The sequence below is a fragment of the Xyrauchen texanus genome, chromosome 2 (genome assembly GCF_025860055.1).
Source record: "Xyrauchen texanus isolate HMW12.3.18 chromosome 2, RBS_HiC_50CHRs, whole genome shotgun sequence".
NCBI lineage: Eukaryota > Metazoa > Chordata > Actinopteri > Cypriniformes > Catostomidae > Xyrauchen > Xyrauchen texanus.
Window position 1 is genome coordinate 12493787 of NC_068277.1, and position 23804 is coordinate 12517590.

General features: G+C 38.0%; 1 protein-coding gene across 4 annotated transcripts in view; it reads right to left on the reverse strand.

The window, feature by feature from the left end:
- Positions 1 to 23804, reverse strand: part of kcnip4a (potassium voltage-gated channel interacting protein 4a) — a 239134-nt gene that overhangs the window by 66234 nt on the left and 149096 nt on the right. The gene's annotated exons all lie outside the window — the stretch shown is intronic.

Genomic DNA, 23804 nt, shown 5'->3' on the forward strand with positions numbered 1-23804 from the left:
GCTGAAGTGAGAGTGAACCAAGACTGGGGGGTGGGAGGGAAAGAGAGAGAGAGAGAGAGAGAGAGAGAGAGAGAGAGAGAGAGAGAGAGAGAGACAGCAAAAGACATTTGACGGGAGGGGAGAAGGAGGGATGAGAGCAGTGCAAAATTGTAGACGTAAAGTGTGAAAGAATTAGAAAAAATAAAATTATATATATATATATATATATATATATATATATATATATATATATATATATATATATATATATATATATATATATTCAGTCTTCCTGTCCTCACTTTTGGTTTTTAAAAGCACTTTAACCCATTCTCACCTAATTAACAACTCTGTCCATGTACATTGTAATGCGTGTCTTGGTGACATTACCCATTGAATTAGAGCATTGATCTTTATGTAAAACATTCTGTTTAAACCTAAAAGGCATACAGTTTTCCAATTTTGACTACATAATTCATATTAGGTATATTTTTCTTACCTTCCTGGAATTAAATTAATACCTCAATTACTAAGTATTAAATTATGCTAACTACTTATTTTCACATTTATTTATCTATTTTGTACCCATTTATTTATCTATTTTTATACCCATAGTTTAAAAATGTGGTGATTTTCTTTATTTTTTTTTATTTTTTTTTATTTGCAATCTGTAATAAATACATGTATTTATAAAAAATGTAAAATAATCTATAGAACTTTACTTTTTGATTTGGGAGAGCTTTTCATTGACTCCTTCCCCCTTGTATTGTTTAAATTCTCTATATAGATATATTTTTAAATGTATATCATGCATTGATGTATACTTTGCAATATATGGGTTTGTAGTATGATTTCACTCTCTAAATTGCCTTGAGATGCTACCTTTAACACAAAATTATTGGTAACACTATACAATAAGGTTCTCTTTATTAACATTAGTTAATGCATTAGGTATCATGAACTAATACATAATTGCAATGAAGAATTTTGTTTTACAACATGTATTAATGAATATTAGTTAGTGCATATTGCATTCACTAATGTTAATATACAATTTAATATACATAGATTAATGAATGCTGTAAAAGCATTGTTAATTTTTAGTTCATGTTAACTACTGTGTTAACTAATGTTACAAATGTAACCTTATTTTAAAGATATCATACATACATACATACATATATATATATATATATATATATATATATATATATATATATATATATATATATATATATATATATATATATATTATCATTAACATTTATTTTACTGACAAACCACCAGTTTCTGTATATACTGTATTAAAAAATGCAATTAATTGTATCCCCAGCATGGAATGTATCCACATTCACATTCTAAGGAGGTAAATTTAGCATGTTCTTGAGTTAAAATAAAGAACAAAATCAATGTAAAATTAACTCATCCTTAAAATTGTGTTTATTAACACAATTTATATCCACTAGGGAACACAAACTTTGATTTCATGGTTGAAGAGGTCAATATACTGCTCAATAAACAGCTGAAATACACTCAATTACCATGACTGAGCAAGCAAAAAAATAAAAGAACATTTGTTTTTGTAGTTTAATCACTGATAGGTTAGAATAACTACTTACTGAAGTTAACAAAATGAATAAAAAGGAGAGAGATGTGTATTTACTACTGTATTGTGTATAATCTAGCACCAAAAAACAACTACTCCAATAGTGAAAATACATGACTACTGCCACCTTCTGGCCCAAAATGTCGACCAATACATCTGAGCTTGAATCTAGAATAAAAAACAGGGGAATGTTTATATTTACACATCAGGATCAGTTTCACTCTCCTGCTAAATTTTAAAGAAATGTATTCCATGGCCTAATTTATAAATAGATTAATTGCTAACAACTATAAGCAGAAGCCATCCAAAGTCGTTTCTAAAATCTGTGGTGGCAAACACTAACTCTTTCCTGAAAATCATGGTACCAGTAAGTCATTGTGACACTACATGTACGCACAAAATGTTTTTCAAGCTGATTTTACGTAATCAATGGTTAACACCTTTTCATAACTCAACAATTTGGCATAACTAATTGCTTAAAGGTCTCGTACCAAATTATTTAATACTACTTTTGAAGCAATCAACTGAGTGATGGTTATTACCGCCGCTCATGTAATTATTCAGATTATGCCTTCAGCCATTATTAAAGTCTGCTCATTGTGATTTTTCCCCACCATCTGCCTATAATAGCTTGGTTTTTAATAAAACTATGACACTTGCCTTTGGGAATTACATGGAATATTTAGCTGCTCATAATTTTTGCCAATACGTAAAATATGCACAAGGTATATCAACATCTGCAATAAATAATAAGACACAAATCATTCTTACAATCTCAAAAGAAACTAAAGAAACCTGTGTGGACTACAAAGACAGCAGCAAGTGTCATAAGGGCATTCACCTCATGTTCTGAGTTTTCCAACTGTTATATCTTGAAGGTGAAGTAAAATGTCAGACAGCGTTGGTTGTGGGGTCGATTTCTTATCTGTGTCAAACAAAGGATGTGTCTCAGATGTGAGAGGTCTTTGTTCTTCGATTTCTGCAGTTGTAAAATCGATTTTGGCGAGAGATTGCATATTTTCATTTTATGGTCAAAGCATCGCTGTCTAGTGAGGACTCTTATCAGACCTGTCTAGCAGAGGCTTATATGAGGAAAGCCTGTCCTGGCTGACTCATATTACCATTGAGAGGGAAGCCAGTATCTTCAAAGAACAAAAAAATACTCATAAATCATTCTTGTTATGTAGAAATTGTAGAAATTATTATGTAGAATAATTTATTCTTGTTACACCCATTTTTTAAACCGCCAACAGATTTCTTTAGTAATACAATCCATAAATTATTCCAATATTAGTCAAAGAGCACAGTTAAAAAAAACATTTCAATAGACCTTTGTCAGGGTAGATGCCATATTGAATTGACATGGATAAACTTTACTTATCAAAAAAAGAGTTTGTGAGGGATAGACTTAAAGTCTTTACAATGGTATTTACTGTATGAAGTTGTTTAAAGGTTGCAGATGAAATCTAATTTTCACAACTTTTTCAACTTTTTCAAAGTTTTCTGAAGTTTTTATTTATTGATTTTTTCCAGATGTTTCATCAGCTAAAACTAAACAAAATATCAACATCAATTTAAGCAGCAGTACAACCCACTGATAAGAATGTAAGTCTTTCCCTCACCGCCTCATTTTCTTCCCCATCAAATATAATATATGCCTCAACTTTGACTAAGTTACATATTGAAATATAAAAAAATTAACCAATAAACCCATATAACGTGTCGGTTTATCTGTCATTTATGACCAACCAAGGTTATTTTTGTTTTGCATTTTCAAATCAGTTTTGTTTTAATAACATTTTGAAATTTGCTTTAAATTTCAGTTTACATTTAGTTAGTTTTATTCATTATTTTGTTAGTTTTAGTTTAGTTTTAATTTTTTTTGGACAAATTTCCATTTAGATTTTAAATATTTATATAGTTTCAGTTTTAGTGATTTTAGTCTAGGAATTAACAGAACATTTCCAGAATTTACTCTACATCTAAAATAAACAGAATCTTTTTAATTTAAAGAATAATTGGCAAACATTTTAATACACTTAAAGCAAGAGGAAACAATATAATAACAATAACATAAAAAGGAGAAATTATCCTTAATTTTGTATCCATTGTCAACGCAGTGCAGCAACTGCATACCTTGAGCGGGCTAGCTAGCGAGCTCATAGGTTGCTCTGCGGCAACTGCTGCAGCCTATAGACGAACTTGAGTGAACTTGCGTCCAATGACAGGCGCCCGCGCCGTCACTGTATCAAAGCCCGCCAAAATGGGCATGGCTAGAGTGCATATAAGCGTAAGTTTGTAGGCTGGAATCATGATTTTCATCTATTCAGCGAAGCTCTTCGCATCTCTGAACTGCAGAAGCCGCGTTGCCGTTCAAGGGGGATCTAGCAAGCTTGGACAGCGCTCGAAGAAGCCGGCCATCTTCGCCACCTTCAGGCGTCCTGCGAGCTACGCCATCCGGCGACGTATCCTTTTTAGAGCAAGCTAGTTCCTCAGCGAACTTCACAAAAAGAGCAACAAGCGTCTTTTTAAAGATGCCTCGCACCACCTGCGCCTCATGCGCGCCCCTCTCAGCGCCGGAGACCGCCACCTCATATGCGCTCTCTGCCTGGGACTGGAACATGCAGAGCTCGCCGCTGACGGGCGGATGCGACCTCTGCGAGGTGCTTCCGATGTCGACCCTGCGGGCTCGACTCGAAGCACTCAAAACCGAAGCCGCCGCGCTGCCTTTCGTTTCGCCGCGCAGAAAGAAGCGCCGCTCCCAAAGGCTGCCGGAACCGATGTTAGAAGCGACTACCTCGCTGGAGCCTCTCCCTCGAGCCTCGCTTTCACCCTCCCCGCCCCCCCGGGACGCACAGTTGCCGCCGAGCGGCCGCACTGTTGCCATATCGGATGACGAGGCGGAGGATAAGGGCTGCTGTTCCATCATGGCTTCGAACAGCGAGGAGTGGTCAGGCTCCCAAGCCTCCTCCTCGGCCCAGGAATCCAGCAGGACCCGCGCCGGAGTCGAGGAAGAACTAACACGCCTCCTCACACAGGCCGTCGACCGCCTCGGGCACCAGTTGTCACCGCCCTCTGAGAAGGCTCCCAACAGACTCGATGGCTGCTTTCTTCAGAGCCGTCGCCGTGCGGCGCCCGCGGCCCGGGCCGCTCCCTTCCTGCCGGAACTCCACGCCGAGCTCTCTAAATCGTGGAACGCGCCTCTCTCGGCCAGGAACCGATCCCATGTCTCCACCTCTCTTGCTTCGGTGGACGGCGCCACCGAGAGGGGCTACTCTTCCATCCCCCCGGTCGAGGATTCGGTAGCAGCACACCTTTGCCCGCCCTCCACGAGATGGCGGTCTAAGCCAGTGCTCCCGTCTAAGGCCTGCAGAACTACTTCCGCCTGTGTTGGCCGCGCCTATGCCGCCGCCGGCCAAGCCGCATCTGCTTTGCATTCCATGGCCGTATTACAGATCCTCCAAGCAGACCTTCTTCGAGAGTGGGATGAGAAAGGCAGGCACCCAGAGGCTGTTTCAGATCTAAGGAGCGCAACGGATCTCGCCCTTCGTGCCACCAAAGCTGCAGCTCAAGCCCTAGGAAAGTGCATGGCCGCGCTGACTGTGACCGAGAGACACCTATGGCTAACGCTAGCCGACATGGGAGAAGCTGAACGCTCCACGTTCCTCAACGCGCCACTCTCTCTGTCCGGTCTCTTTGGTTCCGCGGTGAGTGGCATTGTTGACCGTTTCTCGGAAGTCCAGAAAGCCACCCAAGCCATGAATCTCTTCCTGCCTCATCGCGCTAGCTCCTCTGCAGGCCGCCCACGTGACCAGCCTCCTGCACGAGCCTCTTCACAGCGCCCAGCTCAGCAAAGCCAGACTTCTCAGCGTCGACAGGGCGGCCGCCCTAGAACACGCTCAGACAGCCGCCGCAGACCGCCGCACCCCCGCGGGCCTTGGCCTAACATTGCGCTGAAACCTGAGCAACCGAAGTCCTCCTAGCTTTGTTAAGGAAACGACGGCTCAGTCCCGCCGCGGCCGGACCACCGTCAAAGCTTCGCCCCCTGTCAGTCCCCTTCTCTCAGGCTACTGCAGTGGTGGATTCAGCAGCCCAGGACTGGCCCAACCGCCCACTTTACGCCTTCCCTCCCGTCTCGCTATTGCCACAGGTAATGCAGAGGATCAGGGAAACGCGTCACTCGGTGCTCCTCATAGCCCCGCGCTGGGAGAATCAGACTTGGTTCCCGGAGCTTACGCAACTGTCACTGACAGCCCCGTGGCCCATTCCAGTGAGAGCAGATCTCCTCTCTCAAGCTCGCGGCACGATCTGGCATCCCCACCCAGAGCGCTTGGCGCTGCACGCATGGGTGATCAACGACTACCCGTCGCTTTGCCAGAAGGAGTAATAAACACTATCATACACGCTAGAGCCCCTTCCACGAGAAGACTCTATGCGTCCAAATGGTCTGTGTTTTCAAAATGGTGCACCGACAGAGACCTGGACCCACGGACATGTGGGGTGTCGTCGCTGCTCGTGTTTTTACAAGAGCTGCTGGATAAGGGCAGATCCCCATCCACGCTCAAAGTGTACGTGGCGGCCATCGCGGCTGAACCCTGCACGCCAGTCACTGGGAAAAACAAGCTGGTCATCCGCTTCCTCAGGGTAGCTAGAAGGATGAACCCCGCGCTCCCATCGGTTCCTATCTGGGATCAATTCTGTAGTTCTCGAGCTATGAAAGCCCCCTTTCGAACCGCTTCAATCCGTGGATTTGAAATACCTTTCACTCAAAACCGCTTTTCTGACTGCCCTGTCATCAGTTAAACGTGTGGGAGACCTTCACGCGCTGTCTGTCAGCGCTGCGTGTCTTGAGTTTGGACCAAGTGACTCCAAGGTCATTTTAAAGCCTAGACACGGCTATGTCCCCAAGGTGATCGGTACTCCTTTCAGAGCACAAATCATTTCCTATCGGCGCTGCCAGCATCCGATAGCTGAACGCGACGCCAATCTCCTTTGCCCAGTCAGAGCACTGAGATTGTATACTGCGCGCTCCGCCTCTTTCAGACGCTCTGAGCAGCTTCGCTTCGCTCGAGGGCGCACCAAAGGTTTCGCGCCTCGAAACAGACACTGTCTAGATGGATAGTGGACGCTATTGCTGCCGCGTACGGCGTCAAAAGACCTACCATGCCCGTTAGGCATTAGGGCTCACTCTACTAGAGGCATGGCCTCCTCGTGGGCATGGTCCAGCGGGATTTCCATTCACGACATATGTGTGGCAGCGGGCTGGGCTTCCCCCTCCACCTTTGTCAGATTTTACAATCTGGAAGTGCCCGCCCTGCAGGCAAAACTACTAGCGGTTTAATACGCTACAGCTCCCCTGGTGAGCTGCACTGATGGGACACATTCCACACAGACTGGCACCGCCGCTCTGTCTTTTCCTTCCCACTATGTGCTTATGTATTACACACACACTGGCCCGCACTCTTGCCGGCCAAATATTATTCCCCCACTCACAAGGGCTCCCCCGGGTCCCCCCACCCCTGGGGCTCATGCAGTGGATGCTTGGCTTGCACGGAGTTGACAATGGGTTCCCGTAGCATAAGCTAGCTTACGCAATACGAGAGAACCTCTCGTAAGAGAAGGAATCGGTTACCTTACGTAACCTCGGTTTTCTCTAGAAGAGGGAACGAGTATTGCGTAGCCGGCTGTGCTCGCGCCACGAGCGATTTTCGCTTCATTCAATGAAAACCAGGGTTCCAGCCTACGAACTTACGCTTATATGCACTCTAGCCACGCCCATTTTGGCGGGCTTTGATACAGTGACGGCGCGGGCACCTGTCATTGGATGCAAGTTCACTCAAGTTCATCTATAGGCTGCAGCAGTTGCCGCAGAGCAACCTATGAGCTCGCTAGCTAGCCCGCTCAAGGTATGCAGTTGCTGCACTGCGTTGACAACGGATACAAAATTAAGGATAATTTTTTGGCTTCAATATCTCAGAAAAGATGAATCTTTCCCGTAGCGTAAGCTAGCTTACACAATACTCGTTCCCTCTTCTAGAGAGAACCGAGGTTACGTAAGGTAACCGATTCGTTTTCATCTTAGTTTTCATTTAAAAAAATAACCGTGTGCCCAACTAACCATCTCTGTCAGTATTGTGTTGCACGATGTCAAACAGAAACTGAAAGGGCTTCACATCAAAATAAAAGCTTCCACCAAAATAAAAGCTCAGTTTAACTAAATGTGTGAAATTGAAGAAATTGTAACAGAAATATATCACTATTATGCAGTAGATTTTAATATTCAATGTAGTAGTAATAATTAATAATAATTATATTATATTTTTAAGCAATATCTCACAAGAAAGAGTACTTTTGTACTGAATAAAATATTTTATCAATGATTTCATTAGTACTGTGATGCTTTGAGGTGCAGCACTGTATCTGACAAAAATAACTCCAATTGTGTGTTTTGAATTGTGCTGTAAGGACCTGTATAGAAGAACTTAGTTTGACAAAATAATGCTATGGTGTGTTGAAAAGTAAGTGTTACGTTTTCATTTAATTAAAGTTCTAAATATTGACGTGATTAGACAGTTTTTTGAAAATAAAATTACATTACACTTTAAAACACAGAATTCAGAAATAATAATTTTGGAAAATAGATAAATAAATCAAACAGAACTGGGGGAAAAAATGCAATGGATTTCATAGGGCCCTAACTATACAAAGGCACATTTGCACCCCATGCTTGTGGGTGGCATCATTACAGGCTGTGAAAAGAGTCATGCATGGATGTACTCAGTCACCATGTCAGAGGTACAAATAGGACTTCTCTAGGTCAAATTCAGTGACCTTCCCTCATTATTGATTAAAGGCCTAAATTAATAACTATTCCATTAAAATTAAATAAAAAACATGCAATCATGGGCCTCATCTATGAAATGTTAACAGATTATATATATATATATATATTTTTGTAAATAATTTTGGAAAAAACTTTTGCTCCTATTTTTTAGTAAGAGTTTGCACAAAATGTACATTGTTTTACAAATAATTTACACAGAAATCCATTCTGCTCTTGTTTCATGAATGAGACTCATTTTGGGAAAAATGCATTAGTATCTCAGTTAACGTCTCAAAAAAAACATTTTAGTGTTTGGATGAAGACTATTTTAATAGTAATCATGTAAAACACGTTTTAGTGTTTCACGACCCTGAAGCATCAGGTTACAGATATACTCCTCAATGTTTCCGGTCACTTCATTTAACAGTGTATGTGTTACTGTGTGAGCACAAAGTTATATTAATTAACTATGTGTATGTACTGTGTAACTGTTTTGTGCAGTTGCATGTAAATACACATTGTTATTGTTATTATTACAGTAATTTGTTTTAGTAACATGTAATATGTGTGAGACAGACACTGAAAAATAGAATGCTACCATGTTTCTGATGTTCATAATCATTTTTATGATGCAAACTTCAATGTACCAACAGGAATCAGTGCCACAAGAGTGTCATTTTTTATTCTTCTTATTTTTTTAAATGACAGATTACCTACGTGGAGGACTGCTGAGGTAATCAAGTTGTTTGAAACAGTGGTGTCGTGCCTCGGGTATAATTACATGCTTCGTAACAATAACTGCTATATACCATGCAAAGCAATGTTGCTTTCCAATACGTTCCATTTCAAATTTTCTGGCATATTCCAAAAGCACTAAGTGTGAAATGTAAGCAATTAAAGTCTTTGAACCATGGCTGCCCTGGGCAGTACAGAATACACAACAGAGGATGAAATATTTGCACGTTCGCAAATGCAAAATACAGACCACAAAGCTTGAGAAAAGTCATCAATGATGTCTAGTTCTCTGCCTGCCCTCTCATAAGAGCACAAACAACTCATTTAATACCCTGCACAATATTTTTCAAGGGCTTATACGGTGTCCTCTGCCTGCCCCCAAATCAAACAGGATCATAGAGGTCTAAATAGCATCCTTAGCCTTAGCAAACATGAAAAAGATGCCAACCAATATTCTGTGAGATAAGCATTGTGGCTAAAAGCGATATATTATGGATTGTGATCTTGTTCAGCCAAACTGTGAGCAGGTTGGTCTACATTAGTTATATTGCTGGCAATTGCCTGTGACAGACTGCTCACAATAGGCTGAGAACACAACGTTTGCCTGATAACACTGACCTGTAGGTCCATTTATCTGTCAAGGAGTGGAAAGGATGGCTCACTTTTCTCAATGCGTGATTATACATCTGAATGATATTTGAAGGAAGATTTTGTTCTAGAATTAAAGTGTCACGAAACACCCCATTTCACATCAGGACAGTTCTCACCATACTTTCAAAATGTAAAACAAAAGTTGTAATTTCAACACCAAATGGAATTGCAAAAATAATTATTGTTTTTAAAAGGTTTATTTAAAAAAATACAAATAAATTAACAGATCTCTTCAACACTTCCCCTGTCTTTTACTCTTTGGGCAAACAGGTAGTCCCGCCCCAAACTCATCCCACTGGTTGAGCCAAACTTATGTTGCTGTGTCAGGCTCCTCGGCATGCTCAAACAAATTAAGCGATGTTTGATAGCACCATAGAGCCACAGTGTTTAAACTTTTTGTGGAAATCAACCTACAAATTGGCTTACTTATTGTTGTATCTGCACAATATAGGAAAAAGTATTGAGAAAAGTACACACTTCAGCTTTAATGGATGTAAGAGTATCAAAACTTCTCCCAAATTCAATGAAAAAAAGTACAAATATATTACACAGTGTATTTTAAGTTCACGCTATATTCCGCAAATATCAACTCACTTTTTGAAGCACCCATCATAGGAAAAGGTTATGCAGTCTCATGAATATTTATAAGGCTCTTGTCATGTGTAGACAAGCACTACAGTCCATGTCTACTTTACATCCAGTAACACTGACTTATCTTTCATTTCAAAACGTGAAAGAAAAAACTTCTAAAAAATATCTAAATTAACAGCTTTCCTCCGGGGACAACCGGGATCATTGACCATGCCCTGTGATGAGGGGGGGCACTAAGGATCTCTATATACAGGTATTGTATAGCCTACTTATTGGGCTTGGGTTAGTTTAGGGTTAATTTTGTCATGGAGATGATTAATTTTAGTTATGGCCCTGTAAACATGTACATGTCTGTTAACATCTCAAAAAAACATTTTTAGTGTTTCATGCTGGGGAATGGGGTTTGCATGAAGTCTCATGCTTAAGTGATATTTCTGGGACTGGAACATATGAAGAAAATTACACAGCATTTCATTGTACTGATATATGGTGAGCTTTTAAATGTCAAGAGCATTTGGGTGGCTTTACCTGGGAAGAATTTTTTTACGGTTAACACTTAAAGCCCCTAAAAACATGACAAAATGGGGATGGTAGGAATAAATAACTGAATATACATTAGTACACATAACAAATAGAGCAAACAAAAAGCAAATAAATAAGTGCAACTTATAGAAACTTTCTTTTAAACAAAAGCCGCAATAAAGTGTGGACCAAAAAAAAAAGACTTTTCTGACGGATCATTAGAAGGCAACAGCCTTGATAGACAAAGATTTTATATATGTTTTGGGGTTCTAAAAGTTGTAAAAAGTGCACAGAGCAGTTAATGAGTTGCTTAGAGCAAATGAATAAGACAAAGATTAGATTTTGTTTCCTTTTTTTTTTTGTAGGATTCTGTAAAAAAATTAAATAAAAAAAGGTATTGGAATGAAGTTTACTATAAATGAAAATCACTGCCACAGCTTACTATTTGTTCATTCATTTCCTATCATCAAGGAAAACAAGTCCAATTTAAAACCCAAACCAGACCAGACAAATACGGTAAAGGAGATCAAAACACACAATAAATGCAGTTTAGAGATGCATTAAATTAAGAAAGCATGACTTTGCAAAGAACTGGTATAAACATGAACCATATAGATCACACAGACCAACCAGGACTGCAAATACACACCTGCACGCATACTCTCTCTCACACACACACACACACACACACACACACACACACACACACACACACACACACACACACACACACACACACATGTTGTGTTTCCATGTTTTATGGGGACTTTCCATAGACATAATGGTTTTTATACTGTACAAACTTTATATTATATCCCCTAAACCTAACCCTACCCCTAAACCTAACCCTCACAGAAAACTTTCTGCATTTTTACCTTTTCAAAAACCATAATTTAGTATGATTTATAAGCTGTTTTCCTCATGGGGACCGACAAAATGTCCCCACAAGGTCAAAAATTTCGGGTTTTACTATCCTTATGGGGACATTTGGTCCCCACAAAGTGATAAATACACGCTCACACACACACACACACACACACACACATACACACACCACCTACTATTGTAATGTGATGAGTGTGATATTTAGTTATTTCCTAATGTGAACATTCATTGCGTTCCCTGGGATCTGGATCTTTTCTGGAAGGTTGTGATTTTAGTTTTATTGAGGTTTACTGTCAGGGCCCAGTTCTGACAGTATTGCTCAAGCAGGTCCAGGCTCTGCTGTTGACCCTTTACAGTGGGACACAATTGAACCAGGTCATATGCGTACAGCAGGCATTTGATTTCTGAGTCATGTTAGACCTGGGGCTGTAGATCACTCCAAACTGGTTGCTTGTTCGTTGATGTAAATGTTAAACAATGTTGGGCTAAAACAGCAACCCTGTCTCACTCCACACTCCTGGGAAAGAAAAATGTTATGCCACATTTGCTTTCAGTATACACTGATTTAATGATTTAATAACAGGTTTTACCTCCTATGCCACTTTCAATACATTTGTAAAATAATCCATTGTGCTATATTGAATCAAATGCTTTTTTAAAGTCAATAAAGCATGCAATATTACTTCTTTATTTTGGACAACATGCTATTCATTTAAGGTTTGCAATGTGAAAATATGGTCAGAGGTATGTTAATTTGGTATAATTACCATACGTTTGCAATGTGTAAACGTATGGTAATTTGGTAAAATTCCAATCTTCTGTTCAAGACATTGTGTTTTGTGATGAAGTTCAAAAGTCTCGAATGAATTGTACTACCAAATAATTTTCCCATGTTGCTACTCACACAAATGCCTCTGTAATTATTCAGGACAAATTTATCTCCATTTTTAAAGATGGGTGTTACCAGTCTCCAGATGTCAGGGAATTAACCTACACTCAGAATCACATTGAATCGTTTTAGAGTTGGAATTGGAATTTAGTGCTGGTATATTTTAACATTTAATTCAATATCCCATCAGGTCAAGATGCTTTTTGGGATTTAGAGTTTTAATTTTGTTTTTAAGTTCCCTGTCTAATGGGTTTTTCAGGTTGTTCCAATTGTCCCAAAATTGGTTTGTATTGATTGACTTCTCGATTATTGTCAGTTGCTTTTGGGTATATTGTGTTTTTTTGGTTCTGAGTGTATGTTTGTATTGTTTAAATGTTCCACAGTAAAGAAGGCTAATCTCTGTGTTTTTTGGACCTCTATGTTTTTTATTAGATAGCATTCTGAGGTTTTCTGACAATCTTAATCAATCTTTCATAGCCAGATTAACACCTTCCTTAGTGTGAGCGTAGGTGGTATCCAGGAAGTTACCTATGAATAGTTGTATTGTTTGACTGCTCATTGCTTTCTGGTACACCTCTGTGCTGTTTTCAGTCCATTTTTCTCTCTCTTTCATACAGACACACACATACACACACACACACACACACACACACACACACACACACACACACACACACACACACACACACACGTAGTGTTTCCATGTTTTATGGGGACATTCCATAGACATAATGGTTTTTATACTGTACAAACTTTATATTCTATCCCCTAAACCTAACCCTACCCCTAAACCTAAACCTCACAGAAAACTTTCTGCATTTTTACATTTTCAAAAAACATAATTTAGTATGATTTATAAGCTGTTTTCCTCATGGGGACCGACCATTCCAAAATTTCAGGTTTTACTATCCTTATGGGGACATTTGGTCCCCACAAAGTGATAAATACACGCTCACACACACACACACACACACACACACACACACACACACACACACACACACACACACACACACACACACACACACACACACACACACACACACACACGTTGGTGTAGCTATCATTATAAGGACTCTCCATAGGCATAATGATTTTTATACTGTACAAACTATAGATTCTATCCTGATTAAGCGATTTAAATTATAGGGACACTAGAAAATTATAGGAACACTAGAAATGTCCTCATAAACCACATTTATAGCATAATACGCTTGTACTTACCAGTTTGTAACCTAAACAAAAGTCCTCGTAAACCCCTTAAACCTGCCCACACACACACACACACATTTTACATTACATTTACATTTATGCATTTGGCAGACGCTTTTATCCAAAGCGACTTACAGTGCACTTATTTCAGGGACAATCCCCCCAGAGCAACCTGGAGTTAAGTGCCTTGCTCAAGGGCCCAACAGTGGTATCTTGGTGGTGCTGGGGCTTGAACCCCTGACCTTCTGGTCAGTAACCCTGAGCTTCAACCACTAAGCCACCACTGCCCCCACACACACACACACTCACACAAACTCACACACACAGACCTGTGGTCTATTATTTATAGAATCTGTTTGAGCTACATGATAGAGCAAAACAGGATATGAAAGTATGTGTTGTGTAGATGTCGTTAGATTTTCTTTACCCGTATATGAAGTCAGAAGTTTACATACAACTTAGCCAAATACTTTTAAACTCAGTTTTTCATAATTCCTGATATTTAATCATAGAAAACATTCCCTGTCTTAGGTCAGTTAGGATCACTACTTTATTTTAAGAATGTGAAATGTCAGAATAATAGTAGAGAGAATTATTTATTTCAGCTTTGTCCTGTCCTCCAGACAAAACTGTTGTAACCGAGTCATGTTTGTTGGCCTCCTTGCTCGCACACAATTTTCCAGTTCTGCCAACAAATTTTCTATCAGACTGAAGTCAATGTTTTGTGATGGCAACTCCAATACCTTGACTTTGTTGTCCTTTAGCCATTTTGCCACAACTTTGGAGGTATGCTTGGGGTCATTGTCCATTTGGAAGACCCATTTGTGACCGAACTTTAACTTCCTGGCTGATGTGTTGAGATGTTGATTCAATATATCCACATCATTTTCCTTCCTCATGATGTCATCTATTTTGTGAAGTACACCAGTCCCTCCTGCAGCAAATCACCCCAACAGCATGATGCTGCCACACCCATGCTTCATGGCTGGGATGCTGTTCTTCGGCTTGCAAGCCTCACCATATTTCCTCCAAACATAACGATGGTCATTATGGCCAAACAGTACAATATTTATTTCATTAGACCAGAGGAAATTTTTCCAAAAAGTAAGATCTTTGTCCCCATGTACACTTGTAAACTGTAGTCTGGCTTTTTTATGGCAGATTTGGAGCAGTTTCAGGTTATGTCGATATAGGACTCATTTTACTGTGGATATAGATACTTGTCTATCTGTTTCCTCCATCATCTTCACAAGGTCCTTTGCTGTTGTTCTGGGATTCATTTGCACTTTTCGCACCAAACTAAATTCATTTCTAGGAGACTGAATATGTCTCCTTCCTGAGCGGTAAGATGACTGCATGGTCCCAAGTGTTTATACTTGCGTACTATTTTTTTTGTACAGATGAACAACGGTACCTTCAGGCCTTTGGAAATTGCTCCCAAGGATGAACCACTTGTGGAGGTCCACATTTTTTATTTTCTGATGTCTTGGCTGATTTCGTTTGAGTTTCCCATGATGCCAAGCAAAGAGGCACTGCGTTTGAAGATAGGCCTTAAAATAAATCCACAGGTACACCTCCAAATCAGTACACCTCCTATCAGAATGTAAACAGTTGTTGGAAAAATTATTTGTGTCATGCACAAAGTAGATGTTCTAAATGACTTGCCAAAACTATAGTTTGCTAATATTAAATCTGTGGACTTCAAACTATGTGTATGTAAACTTCTGACTTTAACTGTATATATAACTTTTATGTAGTTGAAAAGTCACACTTAAATGTATAGGTTAAAATTCAAAATGATTATATGATAAAATAATTTAATGCAATTTTATGAATTTAAATTGTAATTTATCAATATGTAAAATATGGCAAGCAATCATCATCATGCACCACCTATTTTTCCATCAGCAGATTTATTATCTTATTATTTCATGGTTGAAGACATGTTATGGAATTATTAACACTAGTAAATGAAGAGGAGAGAAGATGAGGTGTGATTTTAGATTAGTCAAAATGGGCATTAAATATTTATTTAAGGCAACTAATAAAATGTACTGTTGTATTGCCACCATGTGGCTCATAGGCATTGCTGCAAGTGTATCACCTCTACACAAAACAATCCTCTTGAAATTCATTTGTGGCAAAAACATACGGTATGAAATGCTCATTAACACTATGAGAACAATGTAGATAATGCTTTTCTTTTATCTTTCAATGACAAACATATATCAGAGTAAACTGTATATACAGGACAGCAGATGGCCATGCAAGCAGTGTGCTTGGGCCTGACTGGTGACTAATTGGTGCCAGTGTGTGAGCATTTGCTTTCACACTGATTTGCACATGGTCTAACACCACCGTATTCAATATCCTCCTGCCTCAGTCACTCACTTCAGTACTTTGCACTGACTTGTTGGACCCTCATTATTGAATGCGTGTTATCACAGTATTCTGCTAAAAAATTGGCTTCAATAAGCAGGTTTAATGGCTGTAAATGCACATTTGTATTTGGGTAATTAATGCTTAATGCCCATGGACTTTTAAAATAATTGTAATTGATGAAGTATGTAACATGCAGCATTGCAGGACAAAAGTATTTTATGTCAACTACCCAATTGCTTTTTAATCAGATTTGTTAGTTCTTTATAAAATTTACCAAATTAAAACTAGCTTAGGCTTCCTTTATTTGAGATCTTATGAAAACTGTCATCTCTGCTCTCATCTCATCTGCTGTCATGTCTGTGTCATTTGGAGGCACACTGCTGTCACTCACTGTCACTCCAGCAGAGAGGAGGTGACTTGGGTGAAAGGAACATTTGCATCCAAAAGAGCAAACATCTATTTTTAACTGCACATCAGTGAAGGCACAAATTTGCTCTAGGAAATACAAAATGATATTCAAATAAATCAACAGTGTTTAAAGCATAAAAGAATGATACTGTACTGTTCTTTATAATGAAATCAATTAATATGGTGCCACAATTATATTTTTGTCTACAAAACTAATTTCAAACACTTAAGCGTATGCCTTCAGATCAAAAGATTTTTAAGATCATGAGAAACATTTCAGGCAAGTGTTTCAAAACTTTTGACTGGTAGTGCACATTAAACATATAAAATCCAATCTATACAAGGCAACCACACAATGTGGATTTAAACAGATAGACAAGATGGGGAAATATTATTTAAACATTGCAATCAATATTAATAATGAATCAGCAGAAATGCAACACTATTGACTATTGGCAGCCTGGTGCATTCAGCTTGGGAATGCTGCCATCATTGCATTCATTTGAATAATGCACACCAACTCCACCTGTCCAATTAGCTTGATCTACACACTCAACAGACTATAAATCAAAGTATTAATGCTACAGTTAGCAACTAAGTAGCTATTGTTTGTTCAAAATCTTACAACAACACTTTATCAATTGCCTAGCACAACTAATGAACAAAGATTACATTGAACAGCAAATGTGACGTATACTGTACTATACTGCTGTATAAAATAAAATTATAATATGCACTTTCAATGCAAGATAAACACATTTATAATCCCAGACAAACAAAACAAAATAAATCCAGATTTGCTCTACAGTACAATCTGCTTACAGGACAACTTTTTGAAGAAATAAAAAATAAAATAAAAAATACTACAGACTCAAAGCAAAGACAGATCTCTAATCTACATTCCAATTAAAAATTATTTAGGCAAAACACCCTCAGAAGAGGCACTGTGCCCACATGAAGCTTATAAATGAGCTCAACCCCAGTCCACGACAAGATAAAGACGGTAATGACAGCCAGTTTAACACAATTCTGACCTATATGAAGGTACGGCAAAACTTCAGACCTCTGTAAACAATTTTAAGCAGTCTTTTAAAACAGCATGTAACAAGTTGCCTTGAATTTGGTAGGTTATTCCAGAAAATTAGTATCACACTTTCAGAAACCCAGCCAGCAGCACTGTTGTCAACACTTTTTCAAAGCCATAAGGTGATATTTACAGTAGGTGAGGTTTTATTTTAATTTGTGCTATATTTAATCATTTCTTCAGCTTTCAGAATTACTCAAATCTATTCCATTGTTTCTTTTGTAAGAAAATTATAACTACAAATAGTTCAAATTATTACTGAATATATTTTTAAGTTACATTTTTATATATTTCATAAGGCCCTATGTATTCTTTCTTAAAGGGAGAGTTCACCCCAAAAAATTTATATTCTGTCATTTACTTATCCTCATGTTGTTTCAAACTTATATGATTTTCTTATTCTGTGGAATACAAAGGGAGACATTAGGCAGAATAACAGCCTCAGTCACCATTCACTTTCATTGCATGAAAAATAATGTCATGAAAGTGAATGGTGCCTGAGGCTGTCAGTTCCTAAGATTCTGCATAACATCTCCTTTTGCGTTCCATGAAAATAAAAATAAAATTAATTCAGGTTTGGAACAACATGAGGGTGAGTAAATGATGGCAGAACTTTCATTTTTGGGTGAACTATCCCTTAAACAGAATTTTATTTCACCATTTACAAAATTGTTTTTGAATATGTGAAAAAATAGAGTCCAAATTCATGTGATTACAATCTCGTTATCCACACAATATCATTTAAATATAAAGTATAAGTTTAATATATGTGCTTCCTGTTTCTTTCCAGAGCATTTTGGTATAAGTGCTTTCCACGTTTAAATCAAATTGAATTACAGTCCAATTATGAAGATATGCAAGTTGTAGAACTGAGATCAGTTAAGTCCATTTTACCATTTAGTGTTGGACATTTTATTGTCCTCAGTGGAAATGATAATCAACATACAGTACACATTTTATTGATTAAAACAAGAACTAATAACTGCTGTAGAACAGTTCATACAGAGTGCATGTTTCTAAAGACCACTTGCTAGTGAGCACTGTTCCTTCCTGCCACTAAGAATAGTATATGCAAATAAAGGGACAGCAACCCCTAAAATCCTTTCAAGTAATTTCTTTTTGTAAAGCAGATAAACACCATTGTCATCCTATTAATTAATATATATATATATATATATATATATATATATATATATATATATATATATATATAATATATATTAACATGGTTTGATTTTATATTCTTTATTTTTAACACAACTAATTCAGCAACAACAGGTAAAATAACTTTAAAAGACCTATATTCCTCGACTTTGCATTGCTCAAATATAGGTGACGAAAAAATGAGAAACAATCAAAAGCAACAAGCATAAGGTTCTTATAAATTCCTTACAGTTTAGTCTATCTATATTTTGAAATTAATTGACAGTAGCTACACAAGAATAATTCAATATTCTGTCTTCTTACCATCATAGCTTGTCTCTAAGAGTCCAAACTGTTCCAGAACCTTAACGAAGACAACAACCACAACCAGAACCGCAATCATCTCAAGCCCCTCCAGGTTCATCATTATGACTGGGTCAGGTCATGCTCTGACCACAGCATTGGACAAAGCGCTCTGCCTTTAACATCATTCAAAGCACCAGTATCTTCTTCCAGAGAACAGATGAGAGCAGAGCACAGGGGGAGGAGAGCGAAATTAAAGAAGAGACAAACAAAACAAAACAAAACAAAAAAAATAAAAATAAAAAATGAGGAGAGAAGGAGAGAATAAAACTATTTTAAAAAGTGGGGACCAAATATGAAATGAAAAACAGAAAAAAATAGAACCCATAGAGGAGACAAGCCTTTTCTTAAGCCCTACATGCAGGTTAAATGCATAGTAAAACTCCCCGAAATGTCACTCTCCAGTTATCTTACTCCTACAGACACACATATAGTGTAGATAACACCTGACATGCACGTACAGTGAAGTGTCATAGCCAGGCTTGTGAAACACATCTTCGCACAAAAAAAGCATGTCTCCATCAGAGGCATTGAACACCTCTAGGCACTACCACATAGACCATATGTTGTCAAGGAAACAGGATTTGTTTCAAATAAAGTAAGGACCCAACTGGTCACAATGACTTCTTTCCTGGAAAAAGCAGGATATTGTACACAAGTCTTTATTCTGCATGTTTTGTTTTGTTTTCTTAGTATTATCATTCATCGAGATGATTATTGAGGAGATGACAAGGGTGACATTATCATAAGCCTTTTTCAATGCTACAAAAAAAGACCTTCTAAATTTAGAAGTATCTCCCAATCTATGTGAACATTTCTAACCAGTTGCTCCAGAAGGGAAGTGATTGTTGTGAAAAGGATCATTTTTCTTCTTTAGAATGGTCGTAATCACATTATGGTGGTGGATTTGATTAGAACGAGAGGCCTTTTGATTTGTCTGCTAATGAAGGTGTATTGTTACTATTAAATTAGAAGTAAGCTTGCCACCTCTCCAGTAATTGGCAGAAACTCCAAAGTCACAAAGTCAGTAAATTGTGCTTTTTTAATCCATTTTTGCACAGCAAGTACTGAACATGCTGGACAACTCAGGTGTGTAATATTAACCAGTGATAAAGTTAAAGGCTGTCCCAGCTTAGTATGCAAAGAGAAGCCAGACTGATTTCCTCAAAAAGTGTAAACAGTCAGTACATTTACATGTGCAGTTATAATTGAGCTACAGCAGTTTTTCATAGTAGAGCTACTGTCTGTCCATGATACGCAGTGGTGGTGACGTAGTGGGCTAAAGCACATAATTGTTAATCAGAAGGTTGCTGGTTCGATCCCCACAGCCACCACCATTGTGTCCTTGGGCAAGACACTTAACTCCAGGTTGCTCCGGGGGGATTGTCCCTGTAATAAGTGCACTGTAAAATGCTTTGGATAAAAGCGTCTGCCAAACACATATATGTAAATGATATAATAAGTAATCAAATATTTGAAGGACTTTAAATGCACTGGATTAAACACAGGTCACACGTCACCTCCATCTTTTGGAGCATGCGCAAAACGCAGACTCCAATTGTGGTAAAAGTGTATACATATTGGAAAAAGTCGAGCTACAATAATAAAGTGCATGCAAACTTACTGACTGTGGCATTGCAAAACATTGCTCTGTATGTTTGAGCATCCAAACTAGCCCAACCCAGCAACACTGGCTTAATTAATGACATTAGTTTGGGGCGGGACAATCTGTTTGTCCAAACAAATGACTGTGTTTTGGGAAGCCTCCTTGAAAATGGTTATTCTTCAATTCCATTTGGTTCTGCAAATGACACAGAAATGACACACCTCAGCTTTAAACATGAAGTTGAAATGCCTGCAAATGCCATCATTTCCAGCAGCTACCAGATTGCTGGAACATGCCTTAATTTTCAACAATTTGCCACATAAAAAAGTGTACACTGTAAGCAGTATTGTGTGCTCTTAGGTGTGTTTTGAGGTCACTAAGAATGGTTGGCACACTAAAATATAATTTTAGGGAAATAACAGCATTCCTGTATGAGTAAAAACATGTTTTTCTTTTTTGCAAGGAATGAAGAGTAGTTGTCAGAATCTTTTTATCAGTTTTCGACAAACCATCTAAAATTAATAATGTTTTACTTTAGCACAAAGAGCAAAAGCCAAAATGGTCCTTTAAGATCCTACGGGGAAGTCCAAAACGGTCTTCAAAAGAAGTCATAATAACTAGGGCTGTCAATTGATAAAATGTTTTAATCTAATTAATTACATGGATGATAATTTTGATGTACTTAATTAAATAATTTGAATGAGATGAGGGAAGCGTATTACAGCTTATTGACATTCATGAGTCATTTGTTCTGCATTAATTAATATGAAATGAGTAGCAACATTTTTTCCAGATGTTTCCTTTCTTAAAATGAAGTGTTGGATAGAAGGCTAGCTAAAATCTGATGCATGTATTGGGTCGATTTGAAATGTTGTTTGTAGGTTGGTGTAGAAGTCGTACCTGTTCGTACGAGCAGTCATACAATATTTTTTGAGCTTTGCTTTGTGAGTACACCTGAAGGTCATATTAAAATAACAACATCTTGTGGTTAACCTTTTGGTGATGTTTAAATGTTTATGAAGGACATGGGGGAACTAAGAGAGCACAGATATTTAATCTCAGTGAAACACTCTGCATAACAGCAGAAAATAACAAAAACAGCTACTATTATATTGTAATCATGATATCACTCCATGACTATTCCTTGCACACTAGCTTTTAATTTCTTATTAGGAACAAAAACTACAGGTGAAAAAGTTTTTAATACAATTTTCAATTAAGCATTTTTCACTCGTATAGATATTTCCAACACAGCCAATCATGTGCAGTCAAGACCACAAACTGTGACTAAAGATTAGCACAACCAGATTCTGATTGCTCCATGTGCCTCCAATGCATTTTAATTATTTGTCCTATTGTGTTCATGCATGTTACATGTGCATGCTGGGCATGCATTCTCCAAAGAACACACACTGTACCGTTTAATCTCAATTAGATAAAAAAATCAAGATGTATCAAAATCGTGGTATCCATAGGAACACAGAATACAAAAGGATCCATATAAATAAGCACAAAAATGAAGCTGTGTCTTCATACACACAATATTCCCAAGTGAAAATATTTCATTCACACTTTCCTGTCACTGTACACAGGTGAGAAAGAAAGATACCTGTGTCTCAGATACAATAAACACAAACACGCACATGCACACATGTTGGTGCAGCTATCATTATGAGGACTCTCCACAGACATAATGATTTTTATACTGAATGAACTATAGATTATATCCCCTAACCCTCACAAAAAAATGTAATTAAAACATATTTTAGTATGTTTTTAAGCGATTTGAATTATGGGGACTCTAGAAATGTCCTCTTCTACAACATTTACAGCATAATACCCATGTAATTTCCAGTTTCTAACCTAAAAAAAGTCCTCCTAAACCACTTAAACCTGCCCACATACACACACACACACACACACACACACACACACACACACACACACACACACACACACACACACACACACACACACACATGTTTGTTTTCCTATCCTTATGAGGACTTTCCATAGACATAATGATTTTTATACTGTGCAAACTATAGATTCTATCCCCTAAACCTAACACAACCCCTAACCCTAATCATCACAGGAAACTTTCTGCATATTTACATTTTCAATAAAACATTGTTTAGTATGATTTTTAAGCGATTTGAAATATGGGGACACTAGTCTATGTCCTCATAAATCACATTTATAGCATAATAACCTTGTGATTACCAGTTTATAACTTACAAAATTGTCCTGGTATATCACAAAAACACGCGCACACACACACACAGACACACTCACTCACACACACACACACACACACACACACACATACAGGCTGTCCTGTCTGAGTGATTACGTTAGCTAGCCACACAAAGGCTGCCATCAGTGCCCTATATTTAGAAAGAGCTCAGCTGCTACAAATAAAATGGTAACAGATAGCACCCTAATGGCAAAGACTGCAAGCATAGGCCTACTACATAGAGGTCATTGCTATGATCAGACCATGATTAAACTTTCTTTGCGAGTTTCCATCATGAAAAATTCAAGGCCAAAGATTGATAAATGTAGCTGTAAAGGTCAGTAGATGCATGCTAGATGACTCAAATGATTGGGTTGAATGTGGATTGTTAGAATCTTTAAATCTAGATTCATTATATCTATATATATACTATATATATATATATATATATATATATATATATATATATATATATATATATATCACTTACATAATACTAAATGAGGTCTGATTTCTACTTTTTTTTATTAGTTTGAGAAGAAGACCTAAAAAGGAAGAGTCCAGTTAAAGGAATAGTTTACCCAAAAATGTATGCTGTGACGTCTCTAGACTGATCTCACATGAAATCTGAAAGAATAGGTTGACTTTTCTTTAGGTTAAAATTGGTCTATGCTTAACGATATTTGAAA